Raw genomic sequence first — 16,887 nt, 5'->3', positions numbered from 1 at the left:
TCCTCAAGCAAATATGAGAAATTAGCATAAGTGACCCAAAATGGAGTTCTAACTAATCTCGTTTCGACGAGTGCGATTGCATTGGTCATATGCAACAAGGCCTTAAACCACTAGGAATTCCCTAGTGGACGAGTTATAGCTTAGTGAGAGTTTTCCAATGAAGGTATTCACAAACTTCATCTATACTACAACGACTAAGAAATAAAACTATTGTTTCCTTATTTATGCTCCTAATTATCTATATATCTCACTAGCAATGAATAAAAAATAATCAAGTCGAAACCTAAGCTAATATATGCATAATAATCAATCATCTACGAATAAACATATATACAATGGATAATACCATGAAATGCACTAGCAGGTCCGTTTCTGAAAACTCGGAATAGCGTCCTTAAGTAAGTCCTCACATAAATGTCAAGGCAAAAACCATTCTGATTTTTCCGCTCAAGTTTCGCTACTCCAGTGTGCAATGGCACACTTTACCTTACAATCTCAATGACACACAAGGAAGCCGGAGTCGATCAAACACATCTGCCACTTACTATCACACTAACCTATTCCTAATTGAGCTAGAGGTCTTTATTAGGTGTTGCGGGGATTAGGAGATGGTTTGAGAAGGAAGGAAATGGATATTCACAATGGACAAGTCTGAGATAATAGAGTCTTCATATTAAGTAACTAGAGAAAACCTTGTTCTTTACTTTTGCTTCTACACTTTGTTTCCATCCTTAGCCATATATATTTTTTTTTCTTTGGATTTTGACTTCTTTGATTCTATTTTTGGAGTTCTAACTCTTTATTTTCTTTTCTCTTTCTTTTTCTTTTTATTTGGATGGAAACTTTCTTTTCTTATTTGAAGCGACTAACAAATTCTTCATTTCAAAGGTCTTTCTCTTTTCTATTCTTCATCTCTATTCTCAAACTCATTCAAAGAATGGGTAGGTTGATTTTATTTTTATTTTGTTTATTTTGTAACAGGGTAAAGGATTTGCAGTTTATGAAAGGCTAAAGAAAGGCTCAGAGGGGCGACTAGCGGAAAATAATTCATAGGTTTGAATTTTTGGCTATATCGATCTAAAGAGGGCCTAAATTCTCGCTTAGTATATGGTATAATGATCAAGCAAGTGGACGTGTGATTTCTCTATCCGGATTTTACTTCTCCCTTGTGTTGCATTTCTCAAATGTTTCACTCATATAAGGCTTTAGGCTATATTCTCACAGGATTTGTAAAATAAGTACTCTAGCCTAGATTTCAGAAACTTACTGCCAACAATCATAGATACTCATGTAACATATTTATAGATAGATGCAAGGATTATTACCTACATATTAACCTAAGTTTCTAAAAACTATTCTAATGCAAAAGTACTTGAGATTTCTAGATTATCAAGGGCCTAGAGAATGAAATCAATACCAATATTCCTAAGTGTACAACATAAACTTTTTATTAATATTTTTAACAAAAAAATTTTTAATTTTTGTTTTTACTAGAAAACAAGTGCATACCGTACATATCTATATCCTAGCAGATGCCTTAATTACACGTGTTTCTATGCCCCCCCCCCCCAAACAAGAAGCATGCTCTGTCCTCAAAGTATTTAAATAAATAGGGTAGAGAAATACCGTGGAAATAGGTGAAATTCTGGAACATCTACAAAACAAGGTTAAAACATACTAATATAGAAAATAAAAATTGACGCAACTCTATAAGAGTTCCACCCGTTATGGGGTTAATGAGAAATAAAGTGCTTGGGACATAAGCAGACACTAACTGAAGTAAAAACTAACCTTAACTCCCATTTAATCATTTTCCTCCTCATCCTCAATAAAGAAATGCAGTTCCTTCTCATCTTACCACACCATGGTAATTTGCCAGGCTTCACGCCACTTATCGTCTATTATAGCTAACCTGTCAAGCGCCACTTGGTCGGATGGGATGTAAGGCGCAACCTGATGAGGTTCTATCCTCCACCCTTGCTAAGTCATTACACGGAACGATCGAATAATACAATTGGTGGGTCTCACAATGTCGACCCCAACCCAATCCGTAAAACGGGCACAAAAAATAGGGAAGAAACATAGCATTATATGGCAAATTAAAACAGGCATAAGAAGGTACTTATGCCTCTTGCTATGGGCTCGGGCTAAACTAGACATTAGGGTCTAGGGAATATCATAGAGTGTACGTCCCCCAGCTAAAGCAAGGAAAATATCACAAGTTTCGTCATTCACAGCAGAATAACGTCATTCCCCTCTAATGTTTAGCATGATCCAAAACATAACAGTGCCCACGTTCATAGACAGGCTACCAAGAGCGACGTTATAATCCCCTTGGTCTTCTATCCTAAAGATTCCTGCCCCGTAATGCTCATGCAAATCCTCATAGTTATACATGTACATATTATCTACCAAATAGGCCCATGAGTCTTGTATTTCGGTGGGCATAGCAAGTCCAACCACAAAGGCCAGCAAGAACCTGGAAATTTCCATCGGTTCATCCCCGATGGTGATGGAGAACACTTGTTCTCCATCTGGTCTATCAAAGAACTTACAATTATCATAAAAATACGATGTAGGCGCGGGAGAATAAAGTTCATCAGGACTTACCATAGTGGCTCTCAGCCTGCTAGAATGACTACTTTGCGAAACCACGCACCATAGGTGTCACTTTGGGACAAGTCTTCAAAAGACTATTCTGGTATGATACGAGGGAATGTCATCCCCAATAAACTCACTGGAATAGCTGCAAAGGATCCTGGAACAACCCACAAAAAATTGGATTTTTTCGTGCTCACGGGGTCAGGGAGCGGGGTGCGCTCAGCCTATGCCTGGGATGGGCGCGGGGTGCGCTCTGGTGAATTTCGAGTTCCAGGCACTTGGGCGCAGGGGCTCACTTTTGCTCGATGGGCGCTGGTCGGGGATGAAAACCCGGAATTCCAGTGTTTTGGGCAATGTCGTCAGCACGGGCTTGGTAGTAGGGCGGTCGCCATCTCGATGAAATTCTAGCCGACAAAGCCCTAGTGGCGCAAGTGGCGCTCCATCAGGGTGCGCCAGCCGAAAATGCTGAGTTACTAAAATGGAGAAGAAAAATGGGAAACGTGGGAGTGAAAGGTGAGAGATGAAAGTAAGGTGTAGTGTAGGTTGTGAGTGTAGAATGAAGGAAGTTTATATAGGTTTTGATCTTCCAAAATGAATCGGCAAGTTGCCAAAAAGTTTTAAGGCAATTGTCGGAAACAAAATATTTCCGAAACCGAAAACGGAAACAACCCATATTCTCTATTCCAAAACAAACCTAATATCTTTTAGGTTGAATTTAGGATAGAAACTGCCTAACTCATCGAGATTTCATCCTACCACAATATATATTCATAACCATGCCCATATCGGCAATATTCCCAACAATCATCGCAAAATTATATAATAAATTTGTGGATCATATAAAAATCATGCTAGACTAAATAATACCACCCCCAAACAATTCGGGAAGGTGGGATTAACAATAAAATCAAAGCACAATTTGAAAAACCAAATTATATTAAAATTCAAATTCAAATACAATTAACTACCGAATTTAAATTTAACTACTGAATTTAAAAAACTTAATATCCGAACTAATAAAAACAATAAAAACAACTAAATAACATCGAAACAACATATTTTTAGAAAACCTAACCACGTGATGAAGATGGACCTTGAGATGGAGATTGGGCCAGGGATGAAGATGGGGCCTGAGATGAAGAAGGGCCCGAGCCATCCGTCCTTTGACGACGACGTTCATGCCTCTCAAACTCATCTAAAACAGAAACCTCCAGGGGTGGCATGCGTCATAGAATCTCTACTTGGAACAGGAATTGTGCTTCCATTGCTACCTTCATCTCTGACTTCAACTCTTTATAATGCGCATCGTGACGCTGAAGGAGTATTCCCATGTTATACAAGAGATCATCCTGACCCTTTTCGTGGTTTTCAAAACTCGTCTGAAAGTTCTTTTGTTTATTTCGAATTATAATATGCCTATCTCGTACATCTTCACAAATAGCATAAATGCAACGCATGCTAGTATGCAACACTGTCATGCGTTCTGAATCAGACGTATACTTCTCTAAGGCATCTTCATCCAAACATGTCATGTCCTCCATTTCCTCATCTGAATCAACCACCCTATCCTCTGGCAACATCCAAGTCTTTTGGATGCCCTCCGTATAAATAGTTTCATTTGAATGCAATTTCAACATAGTCTGCTCAGTTTTTGGTTCCCCCCCCCCCCAAGACAACATTATCTTCGTAATTAAAGTAGGAAATGGTACAATACTTTTCCCAACTCCTCTAATCATATTTATCAAAAACTCGAGGATACAGAATTCATACCTCTTCTCTTGCAATATCCAGATAACGTGCAGACATGTCAAACCGATGTCACTCACTTTCTCCTTCCCAATGACGTTCTTACCAATCCACTGAGCTACAACCAGTTGATTGGTTCACAAAGATGATTGTCGAGCACAATGAGAATTCGTATTGTATTGACCCTCCATGAGAGTGTCTTTCATCAAAGGAGGAATTCCAGTATATTGGGATTCCTACACGGTGGCTTTGAGGTGGCGTGCAGGCGTAATGCCTACAATCTTAGCCAACTTCTCTCTTGATAATTCTCTCCGCGTCCCGGCCACCTTCATGAAAATTTCTGTCCATCCAACTCTCTCTTCTTATAAAATTGTTCTACTAAATCGGAGTGGTAGAAATCATCTGTAGAGTACCACAACCTATTCCAATTCCTTCTAATCATCTTGTCACCGTAAAATGGCGCGAAGCGGTCGCCCGTAAACGCTTGTTCTGTCAAAATCCTTCGTCTTTGAGCCATTGAGGTTTTGGAACAATTTGGGGGTTTAAATGGAATGTGGGGATGGAGTTTGGGACTCCCTAACTAAGAAAGCAATGGTGGTGGCATGGCAGTTCGAGTTTTTAGGCTTTTTGGTGGTTTTTGGTGGTTTAAATTGTTTGAAATTGGTGTGGGAGAGGTTTGGAGAAGATTTGATATTGATTTGAACTTTGGGCATGGGTGTATTTAGGTTTTTCTTTTTCTTTTTTTTTTATTTTGTTAGGGTTTCAAGCTTGCTAATGGTGGTGGTGGAGAAAGGAAATCGCGAACTGTTGGTTTGAAGGAAAGGGACGCACGTGTGTGGCACGTGCACGCGAGATCGGGCCCAAGCCCAATTTGATTTTTCGATTTTTGTCGAGTTTTCACGCAACTTCGAACTAAAATTGCCGCTTCGTTACCGGTCCGATTTTTATGAATGTGATATGGAATTGATCAGGAGAGAATTTCCAATCCAATGATCCATAAAACACTCTATTCAGACCGTGGTGACAAATTAGAAGATAGAAAATACCTCGAAGTGCGTGCATAATGTAAGTTATGTGAACGAATGAAATCTAATTTCATAGATAATGTCAACCCGAATCGAAATACAATTAAACGGCCTAAGCAACACAAATGGAAAGTTGGACAATCCCGGATGGAAAACGAACACCCCACCCCCAAACAAATTTTTGGCAACGAAGTTTAGAAAATTTGTTTTAACGTGGGTCTTTTAAGGTCAGATTCCCGAGACTTCTAAATTACTATGTTTATGATTTTAACAATTTTTATTTTTTTATGAAAAATATTTAATATAAGAAAAATGAAAAACAATAATTACATAATTCACACCATAGAAGAACATGACCCAAAAACCGAGAAAACATACAAGAGTGGAAAACGTGAATTATGTTAATCGTGGACTTAGGATCCGGTACTTATAGCCACACACTCCATAGGGAGGGCCCGATTACCTTAATGGTGCACTTACCAATATATGAAATTGTAAGGAAGTTCACCAAACAACAAAATAAGCCGTTTATAGCTAGTCAGATACTCAAGACTTTAACAAATAACTAGGTATATATATATATATACCCTGCAGTTTTCCATATATCAACAACCTAAAGAGTTGTGGGTCTTCCTATAAATAAATAACATGGAATGCACCCCCAAACAGAATCAAACACCAAGATTTCCTACGACGCAACTTAGTGAAATGGAAACGAAGTCTGATAGATCTAGAACGTAACCGCGCATGCACCTTCTTTTTCATCTTTGAACGAGAGGGTGTCCAAGTGAATGATCATGAGAAAATCGATGTTTGTGGAAAATCGATGAGAAAATCGATCTTTGAACGAGAGGAGTAAAAGTAGACAAAAAGTCTGCTGAAGTCAAATCTAGCTGGAAAGGTTTGTGGACTGAAGAAATTGGGCTTTGGGCTCGATTTTCTGGCCCAAAATATGGCTCCTCAGCCCATACACGAAAATGTGGATCTGGTCTCCTCTATTTCAACACACAAGACTTAACTCTTAAGCAATAGTTAGTTTAGGTAGCAAGTAGCCATTAGAACATAGTTTTCTAGATCTAGTTTTACATTCCATAAATTAGTTTTCAATTCTTCTTTTTAGATCTAGTTTTTACTTTGCAATAGATTAGTTAGAACAAGTATATGATTAATTGAGATTCATATTTAGTTTTATAATAAAGTATTAGTTTTTAATTCTGATTTAGTTTATTGATTAAAGTCTTATTTAGTTTTTTAGTATTGTTAAATTCATAAATTAGTTGTCTTTATTTCATAATTTGTTAATCATAATCTAGTTTAATTATTAAATTCATTAGAATTAATTTTGATCTTAGTTGTTAATCATTTCATAGGTATTAGTTTAGTTTTGAATTATTGATTAGAATCTTTACATTATGTCTTGTTTAAATTCAATTGGAAATGATAGCGTAATGATTCTAGGCTAAACCTCTATTAGAGGGGGTTGAAGAAGCCTTGATGAAGCTTGATCTTAGTTAACTTAGAAATCGTCGTGATAATCTATTCAATTCTAGAGAGTAATTAGTTCACCATGAGAATGGGTTTGATTGCTTCACATGCTAGTTATTATTTGGTAGAGATTGCCATAAATAATTAGGGATTAGAATTACCAATTTGTTATGCGGAAGCATTTTGATTTGGATTGTGACATTTATTTGTTAGTTTATTAAGTTGAGTTAAGGTGGAATCAATCCTCTCTAATTCCTTTTCCTAGTATCAAGTTAGCATTTCATAGTTGAAGTATCATATCTTGTTAGTATAATTTGCATCGTAGTATAATTTCTTTCATAAAACTCTCATTGACTTTGGTAGGGTTGATAATCTTAGAAAACGTAAATACTAAAAAACTAGGAGTGGAACGAATCTTTTACTCCAAATCTATTTTGATAGAATCGAGAGTAGAAAAACTTTGATAAAACCTTAGTAGAAAATAGTTTAGTTTTACTTACGTTTGAGTTTCATCGTTTATGCATAGGTAAAACTATCATTTTACGTTTATCATAATACATGTTATATAACATAGAATGCTTTAAATATATGCATAAACTAGAAAAGCTGCAGAGTTCAGTAAGTAGTATGCATGCATAAACTAGTAGAGCTGCAGAGCTCAATAAGTAAATAGTATGTGAGCTACATAGCTTAATATTATATACCTATAGAATAATTGTTTTCCAAATCATGAACTGAAGAGCTAAGTCTTTACTTAGCCTGTTGAGCAGGGGTAGAATCAAACTATGGTTCACCATCAATGCTTGCTGCTGCACCATCGTCAAGAACTCCTGGTTCACTCTCAAGAATAGACTGTGTGGTTCGATTAGCTGGAACAGTTAAAGGCTGAATAGAACACTAACCTGAAGCTGGCACTAGCAAAAAAGGAAGCTGAACGGGAGGCATGTCATCATCGGTGTCTTCTTCAAAAGCTGAGGAGGCATCTGGCATAAGTTCATTTTGAATGGCAGAGATACTGGTGTCTAGATCAGGAAATAGGATGAAAGGGTTGGTTACACCCCCTGATCATCTAACTGGGAAACATACCCAGTAGCCTCAATAGCCTCCTCAAACTTAACTTGTCTGGCTACATTGAAGGACTCTTCATAAACATCAAGCACTCTCAGAGCAAAGCGAATGGCATTTTCAGTTGACCTCTTCTTCACCTCCTTCACCACTTGGGAATAGAACTCAGAGGTCTCTGCCAAGAGGTCACCAGCCTTCTTATCAGAGTGAAGATGTTTCTCTTTTAGAGCTCTCTCATAGCCTGACATGACCTCATTTGCATGGGTAATGGCTTGGCCAAGGGTTCTTATCTCGGTGTTCCTACGGTGAAGTTCCCCTTGGACCTGGTCATGCTTAGCTTGCAGGGTGGTGAAATGGGAGCACAGTTCCAAAAACTTCATTTTCCAAGTGGCAACATCAGCAGCTCCTTTTTGGGCTTTTTCCAGAGAGCCCCGGAGGTTGGAGATCGTATCTCTCATATTCTTGAAACCAGTATCAGATTTCTTCTCTCTGGCCAAGAGCTAGTTAACCTTGATCTGCAGCTCCTCAACTCTTTTCTCAGCAACCTCTTCCACCCATATTAGCTCACCAATAGCCATGTCATCAGTGGATGTACCGGCTGAGGTGGCAAAAATGGGCTCTTTCATGGCTAAAAAGTTATTCACTAACTGGAAAAGGATACAGAGTGTGTAAGTGACACAATGAGAGAAACAGAACATTGAACAGAGAGGGAAAGTCTTACCTTGGCAAGGTGAACAGCAGATCGGTGAAAGGACAAGTTCAGGCTCCCAGCCATGTTGGCTTCAGCCTTGTCAACAGGAAGTCGCGCAGCTTCGAGAACTCCAAGTGCAATATCAACATCATTAACAAAGTGTTTGTTGGTAACAGGTAGTTCATCAGTTCTTCCCTAACGCCTCATCTCCATAATCATCTCCCTTTCAGGGGAATCTGGAGATTGTGGAGAAAAAGGAATGTCATCACTCACCCTCCTCCTAATCACTGAATCAAGGAGGAGGGAGAGCGACAGTTACAGCAGTTGTTTCAGCAATTCCCTTCCCCTTACGATTATCAGGGAGGGAAGGGTCAACAATCAGAGGGACATTATTACCAGTTTGTTCAGAACCTATAGGAGGATCTAGAACTGGTAGGGATGCAGCTACTTTCTCAAAAGACTTACCAGGATGGGGAATACTATCAGGAACCTTGAAAAGTGTTTCTTCATTCACAGCGAAAGGACGACATGTCATTTTCTTGCCAGATGGGGCAACATCAGAAGCAGGAGCAGGATCAGGATCAATTCTCTTCATTCTTGAACAGTTGGACGCACGTACTTCCCTTTTAAAATTACGAGCCACCATCAGTTCAAGAGGTAACTCAGGGCCTCTCCTGCCAGTGATCACACAATCATCACTGACAGCAGGTTCCTAAACTGAGCTCGATGTCGCAGCATCACTAGAGGCGTCCACAGAACTCTTCTCCTTACAATTTCCTCTTCTTCTAGTAATCAAAGAGGATTCATCCTAAATTAGGGGAGGAAGAAGTCCAGCATCCTGATCCACAGGAGGAAGAAGAGTTGTGCACCCATAATTCACAATGTTTATCCCAAAGGGGGAAAAGACGGGGGCAAGTTGCAGCAATTCTTCAGCAGACATGTTGAAGTATTCAAAAAGATGGGTGGGATCAGGAACTATCACCCAAGGCATCCTCTGTTCCTTGAGGATCTTCTTGATGAAGTCCACCGTAGCAGCATCAGTTGTAGATAGTTGATTCGAGGGGGAAAAGTCATCTAAGGAAAAAATAGCAAAGAAACTCAATCGAAAGATTCTTATAGTAATTGCAAAATTTGTAAGGGAGACTTACTGGTTGGAGCATGAATGTGTTTTCTGGGAAAAGGAATTCCCACAGGCTCACCATCAACATCAGAAAGACAAATGTCCCACGCATCACCCAACACACAGAGGTGGTGATTAGCCCAGCCTTCGTCACTCTGCTTTTCCTCGAAAAAGACAATCGAAGAGTTCTTGTCTCTAGTCATGAGATAGTAGTACAATTGGTCTCAAATACGCCGGACCTTATAAAAGTACCTGATATTAGCAAATTTACGTTAACTAACTATCTATGCGTAAACACAAATAATCAATTAACTAAATAAGTGCTTAAATCAATATTCCTACTCTCAATTCATTATGCAATATATAAAGAGTATGGATTCGTTCCACTCATAAACCATCAAGATATAAATAGAATTCAACTAATCAAACAAAAGGAACAATGATGAAAGTAATGATTTGAATAAGAAATTAACTATTATGATGATACTACAAATTTATACTAAATTAACTAACAATATAATGATGTGAATCAAAGATAGAGAATGTTAGAGAGAGAATTAAATCTACTTTTCAATTCCTAGAAGTGTTAGAATAGATTGTTAAGAAACCCTAATCTTTATATTCTCACTAAAAGGTTAAATATAAATCTTAGACTTTTATGATCCCGAATTCAATTATACCATCTCTAGTCATAATCAAATTAGCATGAGAGGAAGGTTTGTTTTCCATTCTCATGGCAAAACTCACAATCCTCTAGTTTAGATTTTTCTCTTCTTATCTCTAAGTCAAGAAAAATCCAAATTTTAAACCTTAATCAACAAATCTATGCTAAACAAATCAAGTCCTCTCAAAGCTTCATTAACCTCCCTCTAATGGGAGTTTAGCTTTGATTCATTGGACTGAAATTACTTAAACAATAAAGGGAAAACATAATAAAAGAACTTGAAGGTATTTTTATTAAAGGTTTAATGGAGGCTACAAACATAAACTAATTCAAACCCTAAACTAAACTATAGAGGGAGAGAGAGAGAGAGAGAACACTAATTACACTAATTAAACTAATGGGGGAGTAGCGAACTTTATTTTAGCCTTAACCCTCTTTATATAAGAGAAGATTAGGTTACAATTTTGTGCATGGGCTTTTAGGCTAGTTTATGGACCCATAAATCAAGTCCATAACCCAATTGGTTAAATCCAAGACTTCCAATTCTTGTCGTGTTACTGTAGCACGTGTTTCACTAATTTATACTGCTCTAAGCCTCTAATCGAGTCAAGGCCTAGACAATTGAAAAGAGCTTTCTGAGCCGGTCATTTTGATATATAATGGGCCTAATTCTGAGGCCTGAGTCCAAAGATATGGCCTTTTGAAGTTCTGTTGACTTTTCTTCAGCTCTCTAATCCGGTTTGACTTTCACTTAACAGTGTTGACTTGGGCTTTTTCTCCATTAGACTTGGACTTTCTTCATGGAACTTCTCTAGCAATCACTTTAGCTCCTTTTAGTGCCTAATTAGTAACGAATTGACATTTATTCAACTCCGAAGCCTGAAATACTCAAAAACACGTAATTAGTGATAAACCTATATTATTAATAACATAATTGGCTAAATAGAAATACTATTAAAGGGTTTAAACTACAATTTTGGGCTCTTATCAGTACCCAAATACCCAACGATTCAAAACAAATCCACACCTCTTGGCCAATATGGCAGAGTACATGACCAAGAGCAAGATTGAAGTGAATCAGGCACTTTCTTAACAGTGGGTGAAGGGGAAGAGTAAGTCCGGCCCTGAGATGACCAATGGTGATGAGCGCCACTTCTTTATAGGCAAACTCATTTGACAACCTCCCCCACTCTAGGCCGATATCATCAGGGATGTGAAATATCTCTCGGATCAGTTCCGGGAAGGAAAGATCTCCAAAGTTTACAAGTGACCAGTTGGGATTCATGATCGGAAAAGAGAGAAAGTTTCAAGTTTTGGTTAAACCCTAAACGGGAGATGAAAAGGTTCGGTATACAGGGAAAAAGTAGCATAAGAGATAATAAGGGCTTTCTCACCAGATCATTTCTATACAGATAAGATGGACGGTTACGATTAGCCCAACCATTGCATCTTTTCGGGATGGAACTGCCATCATTACCTTTTTTGGGAAATGGTGTATCTGTTCAAGCTGTCTTTTTAGAGCCTTAATTAGTTGAGTATGTAAGCAGTTCTAACAATTGTCTAGGAAAAAGATTCTCGCGCCAAAAGTGATGTAGCTTCAAGCGCCCACGTGCTAAATGGTACGAGAGGGGGCATCTGTAAGGGGGATTTCCTGTCATTGGATAGATGACACATGTATGGGAAATAACCTAAGACTATAGATGTCCAGAATGAGACGAGGACCATCTGATCAATTTTGTGAATAAGTGATCTCGTGCTTAGCATGAGTGTTTAGTGGACATGTGTCAGGCACGTGACTGACCGCCTCTAAATATAACAGTTCTCCAAGTCATTAGGAACTGATATGGACAGTTCATGAACAGAAGAAAACTGAAGAGGGCGATCTTTGATGATAAGGAAGGAATCGTGATGGCATATCTTTAAGAGTTACCTTTTAGATATAATCTTCCCATATACGATAGGACATTATGATAAGCAAGAAAACCTATCTCTCATAAGATATGGTCTAGATTCAGACTTCCATAAGGAGAAAATTCCTAATAAGAAGGTAGAGTCCAAAGATGGAAGGGAACTCACAAGCGGTGATGACAGCCCTAACCCTAGGACTATCAAAGCTCTTCCTATATAAACCATAGGGATTCGCTCTTAGGAACTACTTAAAATAGGGTTTGATTCTCCTAAATAAACAAGGAGATACGTAGGCAACCGCCAGGTGGTTCAACCCTGAACTCACAATTATCGCATCCCTTCTCTACTCAATAAAAGCTTCTAGATCACAAGGATTAGAGAAAAATCTGGGGATACTCGGAAACTCCCCTATATGCTACATAGCCTAGACACTTTTTACCATTTGGAACCTACAACACTAGACAAGTGCAACAACATCAGGCAAATTGCATTTAAGACATCAAGAAAAAGAGCAAGGAGAATAAACATGCATTTTATAAAGGCAAAATATGAACTGCCTGAACACACTCAGGAAACTAGTTCTTTCAAAACTATCGAACTGCCTCTTATATGGAAACCAGTTCGTCAAGATCTCAAAATTAAATCAGATAGTAAGGCGAACTACCTAGGTCACCCCAGGTTATCAGCTCTTAATGTATTTGGCCAATGCCACGCAACAACAATAAATAAGGCAAACTACCCAGGCAAGCCCAGGAAACCAGCTCTATTGTATCATAATGACCAATCACAAAGACAAGAAAAAACAAGAGAACATTTTCTCATAACTGATAAGATTTAAAAATTATTCGGCAAATTCTCAGTGGTTAGGGGCTCTAGCACGTCCTCCAAAGCAGCTCCATCCAGGGTAAGATCCGAGGCAACATCATTTATAAGAGCAGGCCTTCACATACAAGAAGATCGGCACTAGCATCTCCAAGTACGTCTAACATTGTTGCACCTCGAGCCTCACGTTCTGGTTCTTCTTGTAAAGCAAGGTATTTCTGCTCCAGATCGTTGTAGTCCTTAGCCAGCTCGGTCGCCTCTCCGAACAGAGTCACATAGGCGTCCTTCGCCGCCTTAGCTGCAATTGTTACCTTCTTCACGTACCCAATGTACAGTGTCACCTCGTCATTCGCTTCCTCCAATGCCCCTGCCATGACCATTTTCTCCAGAACGACCTGATCGTGTTTCTTCTTCAATTCATCAAAACTGGCTTGGAACAAGACTTGAACAGTATGAATGTTCTCCACTTCTTCCTTCATCTTTTCTCGTTCACCCTTTTAAGCCTCAGCGATCAAGGCTAGCTCTTTCAGTTTCTGGTACCCAGATAATACCTACGGAGCAACAGCACGCTTACACATCAGCGCACCATTCTGCATACATAAAGCAAGAAGCCAAATAACACAAACACTTACAAAACAATGCCCAAGATCCATCACCCTCACATTCGCAGCAAGGTCTCCCATGGCGTCGAGAACAAAATAGCTCGCTATAGGAGTCGAGTGGAAGCTACAATCAGAGGTCAGCATGTACCGAGTGTCACTAGTGTCAGGATCGACATAGGAGACCCCCTTCCTAAGAGCACCGCCCTTTCCCTTGCCAGAACCAGTCTTGGCACCAACCTTACTCGAAGCCTTTTCTTTGTCTCTACCAACAGGCGGAGCAACAGCAACAGCAGCACTATCTTTCTCCTTTTCGAGGGAGTTCAGATCCACATCTCTCAAGTCAACCCTCTAGAACGACCTACCTCGGGAACTCGAACCACCATCAGTTCGCCTACTCGTCCTCTTGACAGAACGTTAACTCAAGTTCCCCTTCATTATACCTTACAGACGAGCCACCTTGGCTGCCCTATCATCATCAGCACCAGCCTTCCTCTTTAACAAACTTCCCGATACATGAACTGGCACACTATGTTCATCTATATCCACCAGAGCAGGCCCACGCCTCCGGGAGTGTTCCCGGGAAGATGGTTCAGAACCAGGGTGGTGGCCCTTCCCACCAGAATGCTTGGTCACACCACCATCACCCCCAGAGGTCCCACCACCACCTACAAGCCTCACCGGCCCACTTCAACTCTTGTTCCTAGCCTCCCTGGTTATAACCCCACTCTCTTCCCTCTCTATTACAAGTTTGGTAGAAGATTCACTTACAGCCTGACCACGAGCTTTTTTCTTCTAACTCCTCCTCTTCAACCTTATATGACGATCTCCCCTCTCCACAAAGTAGGTCGCTACCTCGGGCAACTTCTCCCGCTTCTCAGCATGTCTAAGCTTAGCGAACTTCTCAATCACACCACGATTCGATCGCTAGGTAATAACGACCTCTGCAAAACAAAGACCACCGATGTCAATTTAATAAAACAAATATTACTCAACATACAACAAAGGACACCAAAACATACCAGAAAAATTGCAAACCCTAGTTTGCACTCCAAACCCACTAGCACAAAAATTTCTAATTAACAATAACGGCCTCCTCTCCCAAGGCTCGTTACTCACACCATCTAGAACGCTCGACTTCCTTGTCCGCATCTTCAAACTAAAATTATTGGCATGAGATCGCTCCACAGCGAAGTGCTCAAGAATATCAACAACCTCAATATTGTACTCCCCGCTATCGTTCAATCGATCGAACACTCTAAGCAACCACCAGGTGTTGCCAACGAACTGGCACGACGCTTTCTTACAAAAGTTCAAAAAATTGCAAGTAAGTTTCGAGAACGGTATCCTCATACCAGCTTGTAACTGCCACTCGCAAACAACTACCCCAAAACCTAGTGGTACGTAACAGTTGCTAACCATGTCTGCATCCTCCCCCAGTTCGTGTATCTCCAGGTCGCTTACATGTATATCATAAGCTTCCCTTAACTCTACAAAAGCTTTCATAGCATGCCTATCTATTACTCTAGGCAGTAAACCACTAGAAAATGACGAAAACCTATTACAAGAACTGCTCGCCACAGCGACCACAGAGTCAGAACCAACTTCTTCAACTTCCTCACTCAGTGAAACCTCTCGAATCTCATCAGATCAAGTATCACCTAAATCAGACATACTTCCTCTTCTTTCACAAGTTACCAACAATAACTAACAACTACAAATGACCTCACAACCCAACAAAAAAAAAAGCAAATGGCAAAAGAAAAATCGAAAAACAAAAATGGCAGAGAAAAAGAGACTAACCTTACGCTCTCGTTCTCAATAGGTTGCAAAGTGATGAACCCTACAATTCTCCAGGCGTATATCGCAAGCCACCGGTTCGTTTCCCAAAAAAGTGTAATCATTTTATTTAGCCCTAACGTGATACGTCGCACCACAAAACGAGGCGGTTAGCTACGACCTTTTAAATCAACCGTCCCACGTGCCAACTTAAATCTCTCACCAGATCACTACACAATAACAAACAACTTGCTGAGAGGGGGTTGTGTGAGGGAGTAATATACACTTCCATTAATATTAAGCATGTGTCCAGCACACCAGGATGGTAACACTTATTTATGCATCCAGGTCGCTCAAGATCAGATTACTTTATGGTCATGCGACCTCATCAGCACCCAGAACGTTGCCCCTTCAGAACGTCCGCCTCCAGAACGGCAAGCGTCTAGAACTCTCATATTGTTCATCACTTCAACGACTAGTAACATATGGCATGGCTGTTACCTTAAAGACCAAAGCTACAGATGCGCTCGCTATTACTCCACCGTAGGACGCCTTTATGGCTCTTTAAGTGCCATCAAGTCCAGAACTTTACTGGACGCGGGAAAGGGGGAGGCGCGAGCACCCTCACCTATATAAAGAAGAGGAGGAACTACGTCTGACCTGATTCAAGTTCCCCAAGAGAGAGAACTTGATATGTAGGCAGTTCATCCATACGAACTCGATCAATCTAATCCAATAATCCCAATCCCTTGATCAAACCTACATTTGTAAGAATTACCAAAAATATCCTTTACAGATGCACAGTCACAAATTGAAAATTAGAACTTCACACATATGTACAAGTGACGTCCGTCTTTCCGAACTCCTCAAATGACACTATAAGTGATCACATGCAGGTTTCTTATCAGTTTGTAAAGGGAGAGCGAAATTTTCCTCAAATTATACAAATATGTGGCGATTGTATACGGTTTACACCTTCTATTGAAAGGAATTTTTTGTAACTGGAGTATAGCCCCATTCCTCTACCAATTTGGAGATGCTCTTACCAACGTTGGATGAGCCCTCACCTATACCTATTTGTGTATTTAATTCATGGTGAGATATGATCTCAGGTTACTATACAATTGGAGGGCTCATACTTACTAAATTGAATTTTGGTTATGTGTGTGTAGCTCAGTTTGAAACTTCAATGCCTAGCCTAAACAATTTCTATCAAGTCCAACAATAATTGAAAAGACTTGAATCCCTCCAATGAAGTCAAGACGATGGCCTATGGGGCAATGTAAATGTCTTTTTTTTTTCCTGAGGGATTAATAAGACATTACACAAAGTGTTTTATGACTTAGCTCTAATTTAGATGAAGGAAAGGGATGGTTTTGGTT

This window comes from Coptis chinensis, chromosome 7, assembly GCF_015680905.1.
Source record: "Coptis chinensis isolate HL-2020 chromosome 7, ASM1568090v1, whole genome shotgun sequence".
In the NCBI taxonomy this organism is placed as follows: Eukaryota; Viridiplantae; Streptophyta; class Magnoliopsida; order Ranunculales; family Ranunculaceae; genus Coptis; species Coptis chinensis.
This window is presented reverse-complemented; position numbering follows the sequence as displayed.